This window comes from Ammospiza nelsoni, chromosome 3 (genome assembly GCF_027579445.1).
Source record: "Ammospiza nelsoni isolate bAmmNel1 chromosome 3, bAmmNel1.pri, whole genome shotgun sequence".
Lineage (NCBI taxonomy): Eukaryota > Metazoa > Chordata > Aves > Passeriformes > Passerellidae > Ammospiza > Ammospiza nelsoni.
The window spans coordinates 3,393,574-3,409,564 of NC_080635.1; the positions used below are offsets into that span (position 1 = coordinate 3,393,574).

Sequence of the window (15,991 nt, forward strand, 5' to 3'; positions counted from 1 at the left end):
ATACAACTCCCTGGCACCTTCCCAGCACGAGATGCATTGGAATAACCCCTGGGCTGGCCTTTGGCTGGCACTGGAATGCAGATTCCAAGCAGGTAAGAAGTTTCCCCACACACACTCCCAGTGTTCAGCTGCTCATAATCTGCAGCACTCACAATTTATCATCGAAGCCAGAGCCTTGCTGCCAACTTATCAAAGTGGCCACTGAATGCATCTGATCAAGTCTGAGCATCTGGCTCTTCCCTGTTCCTGACATTAGCACAGACAACAGAATCAGTGGACTATTGAATGCAATTACAGTAAGCGAGACAGACAATAAAGATTGATAGTGCCTTCTCTTTTTATCACACACAAAACTAGTGGGGGTTAAAGCTTTGCCTTGAGCTGCCTTCATTTAACAATGATTGAAAATATGCAATTGTGACGGTAAAACACTGCAGCCTGTACCACTTCATTTACTGGACACATTATCAAATTAAATGAAAAGTGAACTGCCAAAAGCAACAGTTATTATATATTAATGATGAATATTTACTTAGCATTGTTCACAAATCACACCGAGAACAGAATCCTTCTTGTTATCTTCTTTGCAGGCTACAGATGAGTAGTTTAACATTTCCATGTTTACGTTAAATCTTCTGTCTGCAAATCTCCAAATTCAGACATGTGCGAATGGTTTTGTGACCATCCATGTGGTTACAAACGTGTAATTAATAAAGTGCTCCAGCAGTAAATGAATCCTAATTGCTGCAGGGATTCTTTACCTCAAATCACTGTTGGTATTCTTGAAAATACTTCACTAACCAAAGAAACTACAGAAAATTCATATTTTGTTTCCAGCAGGCTTTTACATGGTGGGTTGTGTGGTGTGCAACAGCTTCCAACAAATGGAAAATCCAGGAGAAGCCAGCATTGTGGATTTATCATGATTTATCCATCTGTTGTATGGGATTTCAAATTGGTTACTGGTCTTTGGTTACTGCTAAAAGTATGTGGTACATTGGAAGTGCACTGACAAGTAAGCAGAGTTTTGCAAGTGAATGATTATTTTGCTTTAAAATTTAACTCCTTGTTTTTCAGGAGCTGCGCTAACAACAACATTCCTGCCTCAAATTACAGGTAAATCATGTGCCAGTGGGTGCCAATAACCTATGGAATGACAGAGCTGATCACGTCATGGATATGGCCTAGTTTGTATTGATTTTTAGTAGCAGATAAACCAAGAAATTTTTTTTATCACAATGTCATGTAAGCATTGATGCCACATAGAAATTAAGAAAAAATGGTCTTTTCTACAACCTCAAACTACACTGTTAAAAAAACAAACCCAAACCCCATATATCTCTGGTCAATTTTAGATCAACTGCAATAAAGCAGCAGTTGGACAACTGCTGGGTTTGGGGTTCCATATCCCACAAATGCAAACATCTGGTCCTTGTCAGGCACTGAAATCCATGCTGGCAGATTTTGGCAATGCTTGCTCTAGAGAGGATCTTGATGCAGGCACTAATGTCTGTGCAAGTGGCATGGTGAGATATATGAGCCTAAATGACCAAACTGAAGTTTAAACAAAAAAAGGCATTGGTTTTTTTTGCCCCATGTGCAGCCCTGGGTAGGAAAATAAAGCCATTCCTAAATATTCACTAATCCCTGAGATGTATTCTCTCAGTTTTCCTTCTTTTTTTCAAGCAAACCAATTACATTCCAGGAATTTGATTTTTACAAATTGTTGCTGTAAAGAAACTGTGGACTGAACAATACAAAAGAAGAAAACTGAGGAAAGAAGTTTGTTTGTTTCTGGCCATATGCTGGCATATAAACAATAAAAGTGACAAAGACACAAATATGCCACAATGGAAAACTATGTGCAGATCCCACGCAGTAAATTGAAAAAGCAGCATGCTGCATGGTTCTGTTTAACAATAGTGCAAAAATAACTGTAGGAAACTCTGGCTAAGGCGGCCCAGAGACAGTTTTGGAAGGGAGGCATCAATTGACAAACTACAAGTAGAACAAATGAATTATCTTAAGCCTACTGAAAACAGGAAACCAAGGACACTTCTATTTTCAAATGACATTTATTATCACTCCACCCCCTCCCCTTTTTAAGCAGAAAACAAAGCTAAATTTAACTAAAACTTTTTCAAGAAACACAATCATTTTATTATGTTCCCATTTGCTGGAAGTATCTAGAAAAACTGTAAGTAGAAATTTTTTTTCCCATCTAAGCCACTTTTTCCATTTGAATCCCCATAAAAAGAAACAATGATCCGTTGCACAAAGCAAGAGAACTACTGAAACTTGGTTTGCCACGATCACTTTTGGCTCTGCCACACCACCTCATGCCCCTCATCATGCAAAGGACAGCAGTGAATGCTGTGGTGTGTCCCACTGCTGCTGCCAGCAGAGAAAAATGGCATCAAATGAGCCCTGACCATGTTTTCCTCACTGAGGTATCCCCATCCCATATCCAGACACTGGTAATTATGCAACTCATAAAACATAATGACTTTGAGATGTTGCTCTGCTCTGCAAACAGGTTTAGAAATGCCAAAGTCACTGCAGGGAGAAGAGGAACAGAGCACAGGCTGAACCTCTCATCCTCAGCAAGCTGGGCTGCTGTGAGGTACACTCAGAAACAGAGCAGCTGAATGCATTCAGAGGAGGCTACAACATTGCCCTGGAATTTTATTTTGGAAAATAAAACTGAACTGACAGTCACAGGAAAAAAAAAAAAAACACCAAACAAAACAAAAGTTAAAAATTTTAACCTCGATCTGCCTCAAGTCTGGGAGAAACTGGATGAGTTCTGCTCATTCATTAGGGAAAGGCACAGTCCCCACACCTCAGGGAGAATAATTTTTAGAGATAATCAATTGCATCACAGTCACAAGAATCAACAAGTGTAGTGATAGGTAAAGGGAACAGAGATTCTGATTTTCACAAAAGCTGTACTTCACATTTCCACATCCCTCCAATGTATTTCAGTCAAGATATTGTCCAGCTGCCTCATGTTTCAACAGGACAGGAATAATCAAGTCAGACATGTACCAGAGTCACTGGAGTGAGAGATTCTGCTGTCTAAGGTCTTCTCTGAAGAGCAATCAACCTTACTTTTTCCTCTCTCATTTTGCCATTCCTATTGTCTCATGTAAAAACAAAGAACCAACCACCAAATTCAAGAGTGAAGTCTCACTCGGTTTTCTCCAGTGCTGCCAGGAGAAGCCCAATCCCCAAGGCACCCTTCTGCCCTGAAGTGTCCCATGAACCTGCTGTGCTCCTTTCTCCAGGAAAGGCAGGTGCATTATTGCCAGCCCCCAGGAGTGAGGAATGGCAGTGCCAACATGCACATCCACAACAGCAAGGTACTGATGAATTTTAGTACCCTCTAAACACCCTCATTCACTCACTCATTTTAAAATATTGCTATGTGACAATGGAATAGGTCACACAGCCAAAACACTATATGAAAAACTGAATAAGAAAATATTCCAGAGTATATTCCAAACCACTTCAGATCCTAAATCTACTGATCCAAGCAAAATGCTCTTGCATCCCCTCTGAACTCTGACACAAAGCTTTGTTGTGGCATCAGACAAGAAACCCAACACCTTGTCTGCATCTGCCTAAACAATGTAATTTATTCATTGCTTTAAAAATACCACAGGTAATAATCCTTTATCCATAAATATCACAAGTTTAGGGAAAGAGCTTGTTTCAGCCACTTTGTCAGAGGCATGAAATAGGCAATATCATGCAAGATGAGAAATCTGAAAGGAGTATTTAGTGCAGAATGGGAAAACTGCTGTTGTCTAATATAAAAAGGTCCAACGTCGTCATGCTTTAATATTTCCCAAAAGCTAAATCATGTTATTCTGAGAACACCTTCAGCATCATCCCCTCCCAGTCAAAAACTAATTTCATTTTTTGCGATGTCACAAGAAAAGAAACAGCCTCGGTATGGAATATGCAAAATATAAACTTGGTAAATTCTGAAAAACTTTCCTCTCATCATCTATCTGATTGAAAAACACTTTCTTTAAAAATGTTTAGCTAAGCCTTTATGCACACTTTCAAAAACTCAAGTCTGAAATGTGTACAGAGAAGGTTTGAGTCATCCTGCCTGTCCAACTCTGAGAACAAAAAGGACAATTGTCCACAGTGATAAGAACTTCGCAGGTATTTAGAGGGTGATTGGATTGCAGCAAAATCCAGTGCAGGACATCTGTTCACTGAACCTCACGCCTCATCAAGGCAGCTTTTAATTTGCTTGTTTCTACCCCTCCTGCAACACTCTAAGTCAGTCACATTTTGTAACCATGATGGAGCATCTTCAAAAGTTAATTACAGCTGTGCTGGGCCTCTTCAGCAGAGGCAAAAAGGGAAATGTTCTGTTTCGTGGTGGTTTTGAATCAAATCTTGTCCTTAGTGAGTGTCCAGAGCAGAGGGATGCCAAAGCCTCTCTCAAGGCATTTCAATGAGAGCAGGCAGGTTTTGTAGTCACCCTCCAAAAGCCTTTGGGAGGAGGTCAGAATTTTCCTTTGGAGATCCCTGTCTCCCTTTATTGACTGCAGAGGAGTCCCAGCACAACTCATCTCCTATTTAGACCTTGAACAAGGACTTACAAGCCAAGAAGACAGGTCAGGATCCTGCAGGAAAAGCCACAAAACAGGAGCAGGTCCCTGGCAGCCTCCCACACGAGCTGGAGCTCTTTTCCTGCCTATGTCTCAATTCCATGTGTGTGAAAAAGGATAACATCCCTGCCCCAACTCACAAGGGCACAATAAACACATTAATGATTATTATACCCCCTGAAACTATGGTAATGAAGGTTGTAAGTGTGAGCAGCACCATCAGAAATGTTTCTGTGCATTGAGCTGCACTTACCAGCTCTCTCTGTCGTGCAGCACCTCCTCGGGCAGGGATCCTGGGGCAGAGCCTGGAGCGACCCTTGGCCTGTGCCCACCAGAAACTTTGGAGCATTTGTGAGCAAGGGCTGGGCTGGTGCCCCTCCAGGGGCACAGATGTGACTCTGCTTGGCAGGATGTCCACAGAGGATGGTGGCAGATGCTCCTGGTTTATTTCTTTAATTGTGTTTCACATGCTCTGGGATTTCTCAGAGTCTCCTCAACTGCTAAATTCCATTACCACCTCCATTGCCTGACCAGGCCCCTTGGCACAGCAAATACAACTTCCAAAGGGGACCTAAGGGACACCAATCCCAGAGTGCAAAAGTCTTTGGTGATGACCCTGCAGTGTCCCCTGCTCAGCAGCAGCAGATGAGCACAAGCAGGAAGGCAGAGCCTGCTCTCCTGCCCCTGCAAACAATTCCTTAAAAGCCTTTCAAGGTGACATTTTCCACCTCTTTCCCTGCACCATGTCACATAAGGGAGGATGCTGTACCCCATGGCACCACTTTTACTCATCAAGCATTTAATAGCAAAAATACTGTCATTTAAATTTTTGAAAAATTATAATTTTAGTTAACTCTGAGATAGAGCAGGGAGTTAGAACAGGCCCCCCTTCTCAAGAATCCTTTCTCTGATTTGAGCTTGAAGGTGAAACCAGTGAAGCTGCAGAGTGCACTGATGAGAAACTAAGAAAAAGAAGGAAAATGGCAACTATTGGACTAATCCTTACTCAGGACTAAAAAATCAGGCATTTAAAATTGGTGAAAAATATCTGGTTCACAGCTAAAAGCACAAACAGAAGAAATCTTGACTAGGGGCAAAACAGTAATGTCAACATTACCTTAGAAATGCCTCAGCTCAGTCCTTGAGTCCCAAGATCTCTTCAAAGCAGCTGGTTCAGGCTCTGGAAATTACAATAATAATAAAAATATAATTAAGACAGAAAATATTAGTGTAATAATTCTGGAAGATATTATTAAAAGAGCTAATAAAAGATGCTTTCCTCCTTCCTGCAGCCCCACATCTGCCCAAGAAAAGGGGAGAGAGGAGCAGGAGGGACACCTGGACATTTGGAGAGCCCTGAACACAGCAGCATGGCTGGCTCACCAAGAGATAATTGCTTCTTCCCTCTCCTCCCTAAATGTGATAAAATATAAATTATTTAAAAATTAGAGGCATTTAGAGTAACAGCCCTCCAAATGCACAGTATTTATTCCTTCTTTCATTGCCCACAGTTTATGGCATTGTCTGGCTTTGGGTGTGCATTGCTATTTTTTTCCCTCCTCAGTTTACTCAGTATAAGGCTTGCACTGATCTCATCAATAAGAAATGAATTTTGGTAACTTTCAAAACCACTATATTATTTTTCCTTTTATTTGTAGTGAGTTTTTCTTCTCTCAGTGGTATTACTGCAATAAGTCAGTCATTATTTCTTTATGTTTTCCCTCCTTTCTTTAGTATTTCATTTCCCTTTACAGCACATCTCGTGATCACAAAGAAAACAGAGACACTTATTTCTTTTAACAGTTGAAATTGCTGCAAGTGATTTAACTGTCATTTAATCTGATTCCTCTCTTCTGTCTGTGGAGAAATATGTTTAATGTACTGGAAATTATGTTAATAAGAAAAAGCATTATCTCATTTAATGAAATAAATATACAAATATTTCAAAATAAAATAAAGAGGCAATCTTCACTGAGGAAAAAATGTCTCTTATGGTTTGCATAAAATAAACAAATGAGAAAAATTAATGAATACAGTGAAATATACTGACAAAAATTATGCCTAAACTCAAAAGGGAAAAAATAAAGAGAAGGTGACTGAATTGCATCTCACCTAATCAGATGCTTTTTGAGACAACACAGAAGGAAGCTCAAAGGATCACAGTACAAATTATTTTTTTAAATTATGTTTTTACCCTAGGCTAAACTTTTCTCCCTTCCTTTTAAAATCCCTCAATTTTCCTGCCTGTTTTTTTTTTTTTTTTTTGTAATTGCTTTATTTTCTTCAATTGGCATCAAAATAATATTTATTGTTTAATGACTGCAATTGCTTCATCCTTTAATTATCTTTGATCCTGTGCCACAAAATATATTTAATTTATGGCAAAGAACTTTGAGCCCCTCTGATTTAGTTAATTGTAACAATCAATAACTGTGTTTCTAAGCTTTTCTGTTCTGAAGGATGTAACTAGCATGCACTAAGGTTAAACAAATATTGTTAGTGGGGAGAGAAAAACTTGTAGCAATTATGTAATAAAAGCATGACCACTGCAACAGAAACACATAATTAGCGATTTAATTACAGACATCAAAACAAACTAAAGATGTCAATAAAAAAAAAAAATCTCCTGTGACAAACTGATTTCATTTCCCTGTTCTGCAATTCTAGATCTTCATGTATTTCTTTCTGTTTTCTTGTTTTCCAGAAAGGAAGAGCTCAAAACCCAAAGAAGAGACTCAGTGCCATCCGTTTGGGTGTGACTGTGGTGGGGATTTGATGAAATCCTGGGATTGCTTTCTCACTGGCAGAATCAGTGCCTTCACTGCATCCCACAGGGGATTTTTTTAACTCCCCTTTCAAAGGGCCCAGCAGTGCTGAGTGTGCCGTGGTGCCAATTCCTCAGGGGAGCTGCAGTCACTTGTGTCACGAACCTTCTCAAGGCATTTTCTAAGTGCACCCGTTTCTGTCTCTGCTTCCCCACTCCTCACAAAGTGCTGTGGATCATAACAGCTCCGGCTCAGCCACTTCTGCTACCCAGAATAACCAGCCAGAGTGTGATGTGGAGAGATCTCAAGTGGCTTTCTCACTTGAAATCCAGAGTTTTACTTTCCTACAGTTTTTCTTTCAGTTTATGGGCTTGCGAGTGGGAATTTGAGGAGGACAGAAGTTGTGCAGTGAATTATTTGGGTCAGTATTAAACAGGTCACCTTTTCATTTTTAAAAAGTACCTAAAAATCCTTACAGTGAAATTCTAAACCCACTGAAGTCAGGAACAAAACTCCCAGCAGCTTCATTGGGATTTTCAACCTGTGCTTCCTGAACACGCAAGGGGCACAGCACAAATCCAGATTCACCACTCCTGACAGAAATCTTCCATCTTGAGGGCCTGCACCTGATTCATCTGGATTGGAGGCTTAAACTGCTTTTAACCATTTCGTGAGATACAAAGCAAATCCTAGAAAATGGTTGCTTTCAAGTGTAGCTTATCGTTCATGCAAAACAATAATCCATTTAAATAAATTTGGAATCACTGTTTTCCATACACATATATAAAATCCCATCCTCTGTACAAACACCAGAATTTGGTTTTAATTATGTACTTTCTTTTTCTGCTAAATTTCAATTCTACAGAAAACATTCCCTACCGGTTTTGTGATCAGGGTTTACAGAGAGATTCAGGAGAGAATAACCCATCATAGTCACAGCTTTATATTTCTAATTCCAGGTTTACCAGCACTTAAAAACAAAAAGCTAAAACCCACTGCAGTTCTTTTATAACTAGAGTGAAGAGTGGTCAGCAATACAAATTACTTAGGAAATTATTCTCCTGCTGGGAAAAAATATGGCACTGTCAATATGCAGAAATGGCTCCAAAATGCTCTGGGTTGGACCCACAAATGTGGCTCCAGCCTCCAAAGCACTCTGGGTTAGACCCAAAAATGTGGCTCCAGGTTATACCCATAAAGCCAAGTTAAAAAATTATAATAATCTGATATATTCCTCTTGCACCAATACTTAAGGGAGCTGGATCAAAAGAGTGGAAGCATTGACATTTTTTATTTCAATGTCTTTTGAGTGATCAAAAGACTATTGACATGAACAAACCATCCTGTCAAGTTACAAAGAAAGAACCCCAAAATCTCTTTTTAAAAAGGTGTCTGTTTTTAAACTTGCATCTAAAAAAATCTGTAAGCTCTGCCTGACACAAACCTGAATGTTTTCCCATTCAAGATCTTGAAAGACAGACATCCTTTTTTCAAAGGATACTTGTACAGCAAAAGCTTAATGTTTTTAAGCAAAATCGAGTAAATCAAAGTTCCTAAAAGCAACACCTTCTTTTGTCTTCTTTTTTCCTAACACCTTTGTCTCTTTTCCAATTTCTTTTCCTATTGTTGACAGCACAAAAACGATGGAAGGAGACAGCAAAGCTACTTAAGGTGGTATTCAGCAATACATTTGACTCCAAGGAATTCTTTTTTCACTGAACACACTCAGTATCCTGAATTTCAGCCATCTTGCACATTTAGCTTTTCTTGTTTCAAGGCTAAATCTGGATGAAATCAAACCCAGGACTTCTTCCCTACATGTGCAGAGGAGAACTACAAATAGAGCCCTTTTCTACCCTGTGCTGTGAATAAAAATAAAATCCCTCTCTGTGGGTACATCTTCCACCATATTTTGGGATCCATAAACTTGTCAAGAGAAAGGATGGCACAGACAGATCCTCACAAGCACATCTCCAACTCAGCTCATCTTCCAGCCCATCTAGAGGACATGGAAGCCACGAGCAATGTCCATGTGGGACCTGCAGAGAAAAGAGCTCCTGCTCCTCTGCAGTGCTGAGGGAGCATTTCCCACTGCGCAGCCATTGCAGAAATTCACTGATCCCACTGAACTCTATGGCCAGGGCCACACAGATTCAATGCCTGTTGCCAGAGGCAAAGGGGAAGCTGCTGGTGCATCTTTCAGACCTTCTGGCTGCCATGGACTGAAGACATTCCTGCAACACCCTCTGTACCATCACTGTGGAAGCTGGAAGCTGAAAGGAAAAGCTAATAGTGTCTTATGTACTTCTGAAGTTCCTCCTGCCTCTTTCATGTCATTCCTTTAGACTATTATCAGTCTTTTTAAACGTATTTGAATTTATTTGATTTTTGCATTTTGTCCCTCTGTTCCTTTAATGAAAGGAATTAATTTATATACCTTTGAAGAGCTCTCTGCTTTCCCACAATGCAATTGGCTATTTTTGCCTCAAAACAGGAGTCAGACTTCACCAGCCTGAATCTCAGGAATGTACACAAATACTGAATCTAGAAAAATCAAGTAGGTGCTTGAAACCACAAAATGGAATGCATCCCTTTGAGCAGAAATGCAGAATTTCAATGCCAAACAGTGAATGGATGTACCTCTTCACCCAACCCTTTTATTTGGTTTTGTGTTTGTATTTCTTGAAGCACGTACTTTTGCAAACTACATTGTATGATTTCCATCTACTCCGCAGGAACACATCACTAACCCAGCAATACTGAAACACTGAAAACATATGGGAAATACCTGAACTACAGAGAATTTAAAACAGGAGGAAGAGTAAATATATGTGGTGCCTGAGCTTTGCAGACCCATTTTAGTTTTGTTATCCAGACTGCAAATATTGCTCCAATTGATTTACATCAAAGACAGCATTTTTAACCAACTCCACAGAACTAAAGGAGGAAGTTGTGCCAAGCACTTTATTTTTAAATTCCTTCTCTTGTTTGTCAACAGTGACAATTGATAGCAGACATCTCAAAACCTCCAGCATCCTTGATACTGATTTTGAAGAGATCTTGATACCTGACTATCAAACTTCTACCAAAAGCATTCTCAAAGATTTGAGAGTAAAAGCAAATTAAACAGGCTGAAACACAGCTCTCAACCAGTTGAGACCACTGGCAAAAGTACAGCCTCTATGAGCAAGCTATTTGTTATTTGCTGCAGAATACCACACTGAGTTATTAAATTGTGACAACTTCAGCACAAGCCATGATACAACTCTACAAAGACATAAATGAATAAATGTTGGGGGGTTCCCCTAAAGTGAGGCTTTGTGCTTTCTTGTTCTCCATGGAAGCTGCTTGTGGTCACATTGAAATTACTGGGGACTTCACACTTCATCCTTCAAACTTCTGGGTTTGTCTTGCAGCAGTTGCAAGGGCAGCCAGCGTGTGTGAGTGATGCAGCACTGACAAGTGGAGCTGTAGACACCTCATCATCCCCCAAGAATGTCCCCCATAAGTGAAACCAGAAGAAACTCTCCACAGCCTATTCAGCCCCAAACCCACGAGTACATGAGCAAGACAGATGCTCTCAACATGAGTAACGACAGAGTTCCTGTTCTGCCAAATGAGCCTTTGTCCTTCCTTATCATTCCAACAAGTCAACCTGGGAAACCATCTGCAAAGCTGAGAACAAGCAGCGTTTTTTTTGTGAAATATGTTAAAAATCACTTCCTCACAGCTTTGGAAGGAACCAGACATATTTATCACAGTGCTTTCCAGGTAGCCCTTTTTAGGGATCTACACTTGTGCAGGAGACTTTTCAGGTCACAAAAACAGCCGTAACATCTAAATTTAGGGAAGTTGTCAGACATGGAAGTCTGGAGACTTGTAAACGTCCCTGTTTCCAGGTTTGCATGAAACTCAGCGTCCCCTGCTTCTCATCCTCATGGAAATAACATGCAGATCCATTTCTTTGTGCTGTCTCCAGCACATCTACACCTGAACATTCCTTGCTGCAACCGATGAAAAGGTGCTAACAAATACAATTAATTGTTTTCAGACTCCAAACAGTGTTCAACACCAGTCCCAGTGAAGTAATGCAGAAAGGTTAAGGAAGATTTTTGCCCTTAGCATTATTTTCTGCCTTTTTTTTAGCTGACTTTCATAGGATACACAGTCCATTGTTGCCTGATAAAATTAGAACATCAGAGATAGCCTAACTAGAATGCAATTTATCACCGTAGTATTCCAGTATACAGAATTTCTATTCCTTAAATAAACATATTTCTTTAAAGTGTCAACACAACCAAGAAATCTGATCTCCTAGACAATATTCCAGGCTTGATGTATTTTTATTGCTCCCCAGTAATGAAGTTTTAACTCTTGATATATTCCTGCTATTTAACTGCCATTTCAACAAAACTAAAATGATCCATTTCCGAAGTTGGTTCAGGCAGAGTCCTGACACTGTGCAAAGCAATGTGCCCAGGTGCTCTCCCTGGAAGCTCCCACCATAATGCTTCACCGACAGGGGAAAGGAGCTGGAGAATAAAGAACATATTTAAATGCATAACACAATCGAGGCCATAAATTCGTTCTGCACCAGTTGCACATGTAAATAAGGGGCAGTGAGTAACTTTTTTTCCTGTATGTGCAGTTTGTGGAGTGAGTGCTGGTCCTCTGTAAAGCTCCCATGTGGTGGGAATGGCGCTGCTCTGTCACACTACAGCAAGTCCCTCTCTCAGCCACTCCAGATTTAACCATGATAACTTCTATTCAAAGTTACCACTGCAGAAAGAGATTTGAATGAACAACTTCTATCACATTTATATTTGTCATTAGGGATTAGCTAATCCCACATCAACTCTGTACATAATATATAATTGCATATCAACAATATCAGCTTGGAAATGTGTCTCACTTCTTCCAGCAGTTTCCCAAGTTAAGCATTTCTGTCCTGCTAATGAACCCTTTGTTCCACTGAATATGATTCTGCCAGGGATTTAACGCATGTAAATGTAATGACATAAGAGCATTACATAACCACTCTCCTACAGGAGTTGATACAGTACAGAATATAATGAAGCCAGACTATAAATGATGCATATACCTGCAAGGGAAAAGGAGCCTTTTTTCATTTAGTGAATCTCTATAAATAACAACGTGGCAAGAAATGGTTTCAAGTGCTTCAAAATGTTTGGGGAAAGGGATCAATTGATGTGCTGCTGAATTGTTAAATAGAAACGAAAAAGGCAGCTAAAAGATTAGAAGGTACTTCTGACTTTCTAAGAATTTTAAAGCAAAAAGCTGTAATAAAAATCTAGCAAAACACCTACATTCACCACCCCATCCTGCATTGGAGAATGTTCTTACTACTTCTTCCCTCACATTTTGGAATCAAAGGCACCTGCAGCAGGAACTGGAACATCCAGGACCAGATTCTGAAGTTGTTCCCCTCAGAACATTTCCCTTAACATCAGCTGGCTCAGTGGACTCACACCAGGTAAATATTACCTTCTATAAGGAAGGAAACAAACAACTCTTGGAGCATTTTTATGCTCAAATAGAGGAAACTCAGCAATCTTTATAGAATAACATCTGAATGAAATTGTTCCCTCTTTGTCCTTCTCCCTCCCTCCCTTTCACTGCACAGCTACCTTAAAAAGAGCAAGGAAAGGTAAAGCTGCACCCAGCCATGAGCTGCAGCCACAGCTTGGGAAACAACTGTCCCCAAACAAAGCCCATTTGTCTGCATTTAGAGACCTGGAAAGAACAACTGCTCACTTACATAAGTCCTGACTTTACCTAAGAGGAGGCTGTAATTCCAAGTGCACTTCCTCAAGCATTTTGTGCCGAGGTTATTTATGTTATCCTGAGTAAGAAGTGCTCCTCTTGTCGCATGTATAAATAAAATAGTGTATAAGCAGACGCTGAAGTGTCTCTATTTTGCATACAACCGCCTCCCTATTTTCCCCCCATCGACTTTGTGTTTGACAGAAGGAATTTCACCTCTGCCCACTCCTTCTCAGGCTGGTATCAGTGAACTCAAGGCAAGGATTCCACAAGTGCTGACTTACATTGAATTATATTACAGAAATTCTTTCTGAATTTTGAATTTCTTATAATTTTCCTGCAGAAAGATGCAAAACATATTTCTGAGTATCAGCAAAAAAATTATATTAAAGATTCTTCACTTTTTCCCTTTTTTATTTGGCCAGAATTTAAGCCCAGAATTTAGGCATTTGAAATCTTTGAATATGAAAAGCCAAAACTCTGGAAATAAGTTTTGCAGAAAAAGTCCAGCTGTATTACAAATTAAACCAAACTAAAGCAACATTAAGGTGTCATTTAAGACCTTTAAAGTTAGGGAGCTCAGACTGAGGGCTCTTACTTTGTGAGAAAGGTGTGTTAGTACAGTCATTACTTTTTTTTTTCTCCAAAAGTGTTTGAGAAAAGAAGCAAATAACGTCATGGAAGTTCTGTTTGGAATATAGAGACAGCACAAACTAATTTGTCATCCAAACTGATAAACTTTGCACAGCATTTGGAGAAGGAAGGAGAGGAGACAAGTCGCCAAACTCTTGGGATCCATGTATAAATTGGACTTTTTTCATGCATATTTCATTGCCATGTAACTCTTCCCTCAGTTCAGACTTCGGAATGTACTGCTAAAAAGTGCAGTATAGATTTTCAGATCCACAGCACTGTACATGTCAATTTTAGAAGCATTTGTATGCAGGTACCCACCTGCACGTTTTAGGAGCTGCTCACAGGTCCTCTCATTGGCACATTTTAGGCACTGGGAACGATTCCTGCGGGTCCATTCACACAACAGATTGAGGGTTTTTCAGAAGAACTCTTTCCAAATTACACACAAGTAAGACACCATTTCATCAGCCCCCAGGGCAGATTCCACTTGGGCCGCAGGTATTTACAGCTCTTTGAGGTAATGAATACCAAATCAAGCCCCATTTGCACCATGGGCTGAGGTCATGCAGTTCTGATCCTGATAAAATATATGTCTGGTATAAGTAATTATTTTGTTGATTTTATACCTTAGCCCATTTTGCTTGTATCTACAGTGTTAAAAGCTAATATATTATTCAATAGCTATAAAGGGCCTTTTTTCTGGTCTTTTCAGTGGTGTGATTGTCTTACACATCCTGTCAGAGCATTAAGATGTCACAGAACTTTGCAACAATTTACTGCTCAAACCAACGTGCACTTCACTAATATCATCTGGATGAGGAAATGTGCTGGCAATACTTTATTAAAATACAGGCTTTAAGAGCCTGCCCAAAATGTGGCTAAAACACCAACTGCAATTAGGGGAGGGACAGAATGACTGGGTTGGTACAAAAGTTCCAAGTATATTATTTTGGAAGTAAGAACAAGTCAGTAGCATATCATAATAAAAATATACATTTCATATATTCACTGTCTAGCCCAAATGAATCATGTAAAAAACAAAATAAAAATCACTTGTTATATAGGTGGGTTTGGACGTTCTTAATAGAGGGAGAAAACCAGGGGTGCAGCAGCACAGGTTGTGATTGGCAATCCTTGTTGCTTCTCCAGCAAAAATAGCAACACCCTAACGCTAGGCCTCCCTTTAAGAAAATGACAAGAATATTCTCTACCCTGTGGAATGTTTGCATCAATCATGTACCTGTGGCTCTCACAGTGAGCTGGACTATTACAAGATTGATGATAAGCTCAAACACAATACTTGACCTAAATACATTATGTAGCAGTGGATGCCTGTTAAGTAGGTCAGCACGGGCTCTTAAAAGTTATGCAAAACTTCTTGCTGCCACACAGGCGGCATGTCACGAGTCGAGAGGGATGAGAATCAATTTTATAGGCTGCAGGAAATCGCTTCTCATCATATGAAAATCGGTTTCACCATACTTAAAATGTCTTAAATACTGGGAAATGCTGCTTGTCACATGTCCTTAGGTGTCTGAGTGAAATTCAAGTGAGGTGGGCAGCCCGTGAGAAGCCTGAGGATAATCCAGAGGTTCACGTACATGGCAGACTCCTCTTTGAAAACAATTGTTCAAATAAATATTTTCCATTCTTGCAGTCAAACAAATTGTGATTTATGGGATGCATCAGACAAGCCTGCCAAGCCAAGGAAGTCTGTATTTAGTAGTGATTAATCAGAGATAGCTATATTACCCTGCCTGGATCTTGGAAGCTCTTCAGCAGTGTGGTGGAGAGAGGACGAGTGTCCGGGGACTTGCCTGGGGTGGTCCCCACATGTGAGGAGTTTGGCCACACAGCAGGACACAGATTGCACCTGCCAAAAGAGCTGGGAACTGCTTACCCATCCCTTTGTACACATTTGAGCACTAGGGACTGGACAGGCTTTGGAAAAAATAAGAATAAAGGATCCATTTTGACGCAAAGCCACTGAGGTCCACTCTGCATTGAGCCATCAGCCACCTGGAGCTGATGGGCCTCTAAGGGAGGCGAGTCCAGCCTGATTCAAGGAGCTCACCTTATGTGACTAGAAACCTTTGCAATCTCTAAACTGAGCTGAATTTCTGGTTTTTACCAACTGGGTACCTCTTACAGCAATAACTGAGCAAACCATTAATG

The 15,991-nt window shown here is 40.1% G+C and overlaps 1 long non-coding RNA gene across 1 annotated transcript in view; it reads right to left on the minus strand.

Moving 5' to 3' along the window:
• LOC132071536 (uncharacterized) overlaps positions 1 to 15,991 on the minus strand; it is a 410,037-nt gene that overhangs the window by 294,653 nt on the left and 99,393 nt on the right. Inside the window, exon 2 of the long non-coding RNA XR_009418134.1 lies at positions 5,749 to 5,811. This is a non-coding gene — a long non-coding RNA (uncharacterized LOC132071536). The remainder of the gene's footprint in view (positions 1 to 5,748; positions 5,812 to 15,991) is intronic.